The sequence below is a fragment of the Rattus norvegicus genome, chromosome 4 (assembly GCF_021556685.1).
Source record: "Rattus norvegicus strain SHRSP/BbbUtx chromosome 4, alternate assembly SHRSP_T2T, whole genome shotgun sequence".
In the NCBI taxonomy this organism is placed as follows: domain Eukaryota; kingdom Metazoa; phylum Chordata; class Mammalia; order Rodentia; family Muridae; genus Rattus; species Rattus norvegicus.
The window spans coordinates 168,332,508-168,338,722 of NC_141537.1; the positions used below are offsets into that span (position 1 = coordinate 168,332,508).

The following is a 6,215-nucleotide window of genomic DNA, read 5'->3' on the forward strand; positions in this document are numbered from 1 at the left end:
GTTCTATGTCACCATGACTGATTTAAAAAATCTCTGAATAAATTATCCAATACGAAGTGGCCTTCCCTAAAACATATATATCAAATAAAATACTGTGCTTATTTAATTTAAAAAACGTGTGTATATGTGTGTGTGCATATGCACATATATGTAAATATAGGACAATTAAATTTTTCATGAATTTGAGAGAAGGCAGTGATAGGATACATAGGAATAACTGTAGGTAGGAAAGAAAAGGGCAAAAATGCTGGTAATATAATGCCTTGCTAAGCATTTTCCTTCTTAGAATCTTAGATTCCTCACATGAAGCAAACAATTCACCCAATATGTAAGAATGAGAAGTATGAAATATACAGATTATCTGCTGCAAAAATATTAAATCATCTGCTTTTATATAAAATACCTACATTTTATTTAATGTCATCTGTTTTTTCATAAAATATCTCCAAATGGTGAGCTAATAAGTAGGTATCATTTCTTGACCTATTGTTTAAGATTGAGGGCAGAAAAGATGTTTATTAAATGTTTCTAGTTCTTTAAACAAATAAATAAATGTAGGCATTATAATAGGAGACCTAAGGGAAGAACATACCAAACAACAACAGAGAAAGAAAACAGTGACTTAAAGAATTTCATTTAACCGAAGTAAAAGATTTCTATCATTGCTGAATATAAAAACTTTACAGTAAAATCCCTATATTCCCATAAATTTAAACCACACTGTAAGCAGAATGTATGCAATGTTTTCTTCTTCATATTCTTCTTGCACATAAAATATTTGTAAGACTTTGCCTTCTTTATGAATTCACTTTTTACTTATTTGTGTTATTCAGTCATAAAAACATGTAAGCAAATGAATAACCTCCATTTATTTTCTGTTGTTCAGTTACAATTTACTTCAAATTTTTGTCCCTATGACAACCTGGTTCTTATCACACCTAGTAAAATGCAGATACATGATGCCACAATGTGTTTGAAGCTTGTAAGTTGAATCTCACATTTTACATGATGAACACCCTATATTATCTCCAGTAAACTCTATGAGTTATGTCATTCCTTATATAAAATTTCAGTGTATAAATACACAAATATTTGTAAGTATATTGTAAGTATGTGTCCTAGTGTGCTGTCAACTGGTATGAAAAATATGATGAAAGAAAATTTTGGAAGGAAAGTTTATTTCAACTCATAACTCAGTTAATCATGAAGAGATGTCAGGGCAGAAATCAAGACAACAATCTAGAGGTAGAAACAGTTGCAAAGGCCATGGAGGAATGCTAATTTTTGGCTTGCTCTCTTTGGATGGTTCAGCAAGGTCCATTATAAAACCTAGAATGACCATTCTAGAGGTGTCACAACCCACTGTTATGTTGGGCCTACCCATGTCACTCATTAATCAATAAAATATTCAAAGACTTCCTGACTGCACATTTAAATAGACTTATTTTTCTCAATTGAATTTCTTCTTTCAAGACAATCCATGTTGTGACGAGTAGAGAAAAATACCAACCAGAGCAGTATATAAAATTATAAAATTCTAATTTAAGGAATATATGTAAAAATATATCCTTTATTTAGATTGTTTATTCTGTGATATTTAAAAGAAATGAACTGTTATAAAATTAACATTTGTCATAATTATTTCTTACATTCAAATAATCTGCATATATCAATTTTGTAGTTAGATATTAACAAGCATAATTTTATATATTCTTGGGAAATTGTAAAATGCTTAGTTTCCAATTATTAAACAACTATTTTATAAGGTGAAAGAAATAACATACAGTTTTTATATAATTTAGAACTGAAAATTTATAAATAAAAGAATTTCTGGTGATCAATTTTCCTCTAAGGCATGCAAGATGATCCACATGAATGAGCTGCAGGTCTGTGCACTCTACGGTTTCCATCATTGTGCCAACACCTCAGCCACAGGAGGAAAGAAAAAGGAGTCTTTCTCAGTTTAGCATTGCCCAGAATCAGGACCCCGGAGTGCAGTGAGGGAAAAGCAATACTTGCAGCCTGTGTGATCAAAAGTGAAAGCGTTCTCTCCAGAAAAAGAGAACTCCAAACCTCGACACGAAGAGACAGAAAGAAAATGGAATACAGGAGGATGGAGGCAATCATTGTCTCAGAGGCGCTGATGTGGGCCTTGGTGCTGGCAACTCTGCATCCTTGGGCACCGTGGTGCATCTTCCTCTGATGTTTCCACAGGGAAAAGAATAGCAGGAGAAACGTGACCAGTGACACAATAAGTGGTATGGGCACAAATAAGGTGTTTGCCAATGAAAACAGCATAGAAATCTGTGTGCTATTTAAAATCAAGCTGTTAGACATATTCAGGGATTTAAATGTTCTCGAGTACATTAGTAACTGTACTAGTTAAGACCAAGAGAAGCAGAGACATTATCAATGTCCCTGTCGTTACTTTTCTAACTGAACTTCAAATAAAGGAAAATAGTGTTGGAAAAATAGTGCTATCTTAAAAAAAAAAAGATGCTGAGACTTACAGCAAACCAGAGGCAAATCTGGTTGAATGTTGTCCCTACACTAAGTATTTTCCTAACAATTCTCTCTGTCATCCATTTTCCTGGGTAGAACATATATAGCCAACAGCTCACTAATACTGACCACAGCAGGACAATTCTGGAGATGGCCAGAATGGTGATGGTCTGATCCAATGAGCACTGAAGAGATCTTTCTTCTCTTGACTAAGTCTGTGATGTTCACCATTGCTATGAATCCATTGCCAAAGTTGCCAATTACAAATATCCACACTCAAAATGATTGAAAATTTGATCTATCGAACACCATTTTAATCTTCATTTGGATGCTTCAACTTCTGTTGTCACTGCCTAAGATTTGTTAAATCATGATGCTAGAATATTGTGCATGTTAATCTATTAACATGAATATTAGGTAAATCCCATAAAATGTTTGTTCTTTATATAAGGCAGGAAATATCTGAATTTAGTACCACATGTTTTTAGAAATTTTTAAATCAGCTGGGTTCCAAGCCTACGGATAGTGAACAAATCAATTATCACAAGCTAGCCAATACCCAATAATATCATGAAAATCAATACTTTCCAAAAGTTCAGCACTGAGAAAATATGTATTCATCATTTGTTTTTATGCAAAGTAATGCACATGCCAATATCAATACACTTGTTTTATTAATACAAAACCCATTCACACGACATTTTTTCTGCCATTCAGCATGCAGTTCATTCATGGTACTCTGATAATTCTAATGCACTGTTTAAAAATTCTTGCAATCAAAAATATTAGAACATTGACTGAAAACATTGTATAAAATTTTACAACTTTATCACTGCATATTACAATATGTGTGAAAATGTTTTCATCTTCAAGAAGCATTCATTAAGGGGAATGAACCTGTATACGCAGCAGGAGTCCTTTTATTTTTATTTTCTGTCTGACCTTTCTCACATAGGATATATTTATTTATAGTCACCCATGAGCTATAGCTTTCTTTACCTTCCTTCTACTATGCCAACATCAGTTCAGTCAGTTTTACTAAAGGCAAGAAGATACATGATCCCACAAAATTTGGGACAAGCAACTTTAGCTAGTCCTACTTTCTTCTTTGAGCAATACTATGTAAACAAGGGGCAATAATATGACATGAACATTAAATAAGAAGGAAAATGTGCTTCATATTTATTCTAGCATATTTGGCTGATACTACACTTAGTTCCCTGGAGCAAGATTAATTTTTAAAAATCAAGGAGAAACCCAGAGAAACTATGAGGGCCAAATGATTAGCTATACTTATCACTACATCTATGCCTAGGTATGAGATTATAAAAAAAATATATAAAATTATTAACACTTCACTCAAAAGAAAGAGATATGAAGAGAGCACAGCACATAGGCAATGGGCAGATTTTCACACAATTACTAAAACACAGATATATACAAGTTCCGTCTGTATAAAAGCCAGAGGCTTACTCTAACTGTGCTCCTTCCATGTATCAAAATTGAACTCTGGAGAAAAAAAAAAGACAAGAACAATATAAACAATTCTGCTGTTGAGGTTCTGTAGTGCACATGTCGACATGGCATATGCCTGGACTTCTCACCACAGGTATGTATTGAGGGCACACTGAGCAGGAAAGGACTTCCCTGAGGCCATCGAAGTGCTCTGATCCCAAATTTGATTTAACCACATGAAGTTTTCACCTGAACAAAGGTCCCTGTAGGAAAGTAGCTGTCTTTCTGGGTCATGTGAGAGAGTGAAAAATTCCATTCCTCAGACAGACATGTTCTGAGTCAAGAAATAAATGTTGTGTTTATGTGTGTTTATGAGGTACCTGCATGCCTTACTCAATTATTCATTCATGGTAAGTTTCATATACTGACTATACCTCAATTTAATAATCAAATTTATTAAGCCAGTCATAGCTCACTTTAAAAGGTTCTTTATTTATATCTAACTATCTATAATAAATTATCCACTTTCTCATCATGAAAACCTTTTTTTAATATTTTAACTAAAAGAAATTAGAATCTAGGTTATCGATACTGTAACTTAAGAGAAATAAGAAAATTATTATGAAAATTATTGAGCACTCCCTTTGCCTCTGGATATTTAAGAGACTTACATGTGAATATAATCTTAAATTTTGGGACAGTGTACTCTCTGCCAATCTGATAGTATGTGTGGGTAGATTGAGTAATGGATGGTTGATATAATTAAAAAAAATCAAAATATTTAGCGTTTGGGATATCCACTACTTTATTTATTAACTGAAACAAGCTTGTTTTACTGTTATTGAACTATTTTTGTAGTAGTGCTGGAGAGAGAATCTGCTGTCTTACATATGCGAAGTACTCACTCACTGTAGGTCTTAAAACTAATGACAATGGTGGGGAAGTGTGGTGAAGAGGATGCTCATTTACAGTTAGAGACATTTAAATGGATGCAGGCACCCTGGCAGCCATTGTGGACAATCCAAAAAAAAAAAATTAAGTTTACCACATGATCCACTTATACCACTTGGCATATGCACATTTAGGTCACAGGATTCAGATTATTTGAGGTGGATCGAACCTGAAAGTTTCGTTTCTTTCTTCTGTTGTAGGAGTACATTGCAAGTTTCCAAGGGAAGGAAGCAATTAATAGTCCTAGTCAGGGGGTTGGGAATTTAGCTCAGTGGTAGAGCACTTGCCTACCAAGCACAAGGCCCTGGGTTCGGTCCCCAGCTCCGGAAAAAAAAAGAAATAGTCCTAGTCAGCTATGATCCACAAGCATATCAAGACTGTGCACTGTTCCCCAGTCACCCTGTGGTACATCTGCAGGCATAAATGGAGAGGAAGAAGTCCTGACTAAATGTAAAAGCCCCCCCTCCCCCGCTCCATGAGTCTTAACTCAGAGCTGCAACAGGCTTGAAAGAGCCCAGGCACGCCCAGATACCTAGGGCTGAGTCACCGTTAAAACTAACAGACCATAAAAGGAAAGGAATACAGAACAGACTAGGAGTACTGGATCTGACTCACAGGCCACCTGGCAGGAAGGGATAAGCCCCTAGCCCCCGACATTCAGGATGTCCCAGCCTACACGTACTCTTACCACATTACAACCTCATTCGAATATGATTCAAACCTACCAATGTGTGTAGCTATACCTTATTACCTCATCATGTGAGATAACCAATCATATGTGAACATGTCTATATGCCTCGTTTAAATCCACCAATCCCCGTAACTATGCATCTGCTTCTGTACGCCCGCTTCTGCTTCCCCAAACCCTATAAAAGCCCCATGTTGGAGCTGCTGGGCGCGCAAGTCCTCCGAAGAGACTGTGTGCCCTCAGGTACCTGTGTTTTCCAATAAACCCTCTTGCTGATTGCATCCGAGTGGCCTCGGCTCGGTCATTGGGCACTTGGGTCTCCTCCAGAAGGAAAGGTCCTCTCCGGAGGTCTTTCAAATGAAGTTCTGAGCGAACATGCATTTTGTTCCTCAGGGTACAGCCACCCAATGCCTCAACACGATTGGAGCAGCAAAGCCTTTACACATTTGTGTCTGCCCTTTTCTCTTTCCCTTGCTATCCTTAAAAATTCCAGGCTGTGAGTCATGACATCGGTCTCAATGAAGATTTACTGTTCTCCTCAAAAGCAGATTTCAAAACCCTGAAAAAAATCCCTAAGTATCAATTATCATCATATCACATGTGGCAGAAATGTTTCCTG

The 6,215-nt window shown here is 35.9% G+C and overlaps 1 pseudogene; it reads right to left on the minus strand.

Annotated features, from left to right (window-relative positions):
• Positions 1 to 1,848: 1,848 nt before the first annotated feature.
• On the minus strand, positions 1,849 to 2,815 carry Tas2r116-ps1 (taste receptor, type 2, member 116, pseudogene 1; annotated as a pseudogene).
• Between the last annotated feature and the right edge of the window lie 3,400 nt (positions 2,816 to 6,215).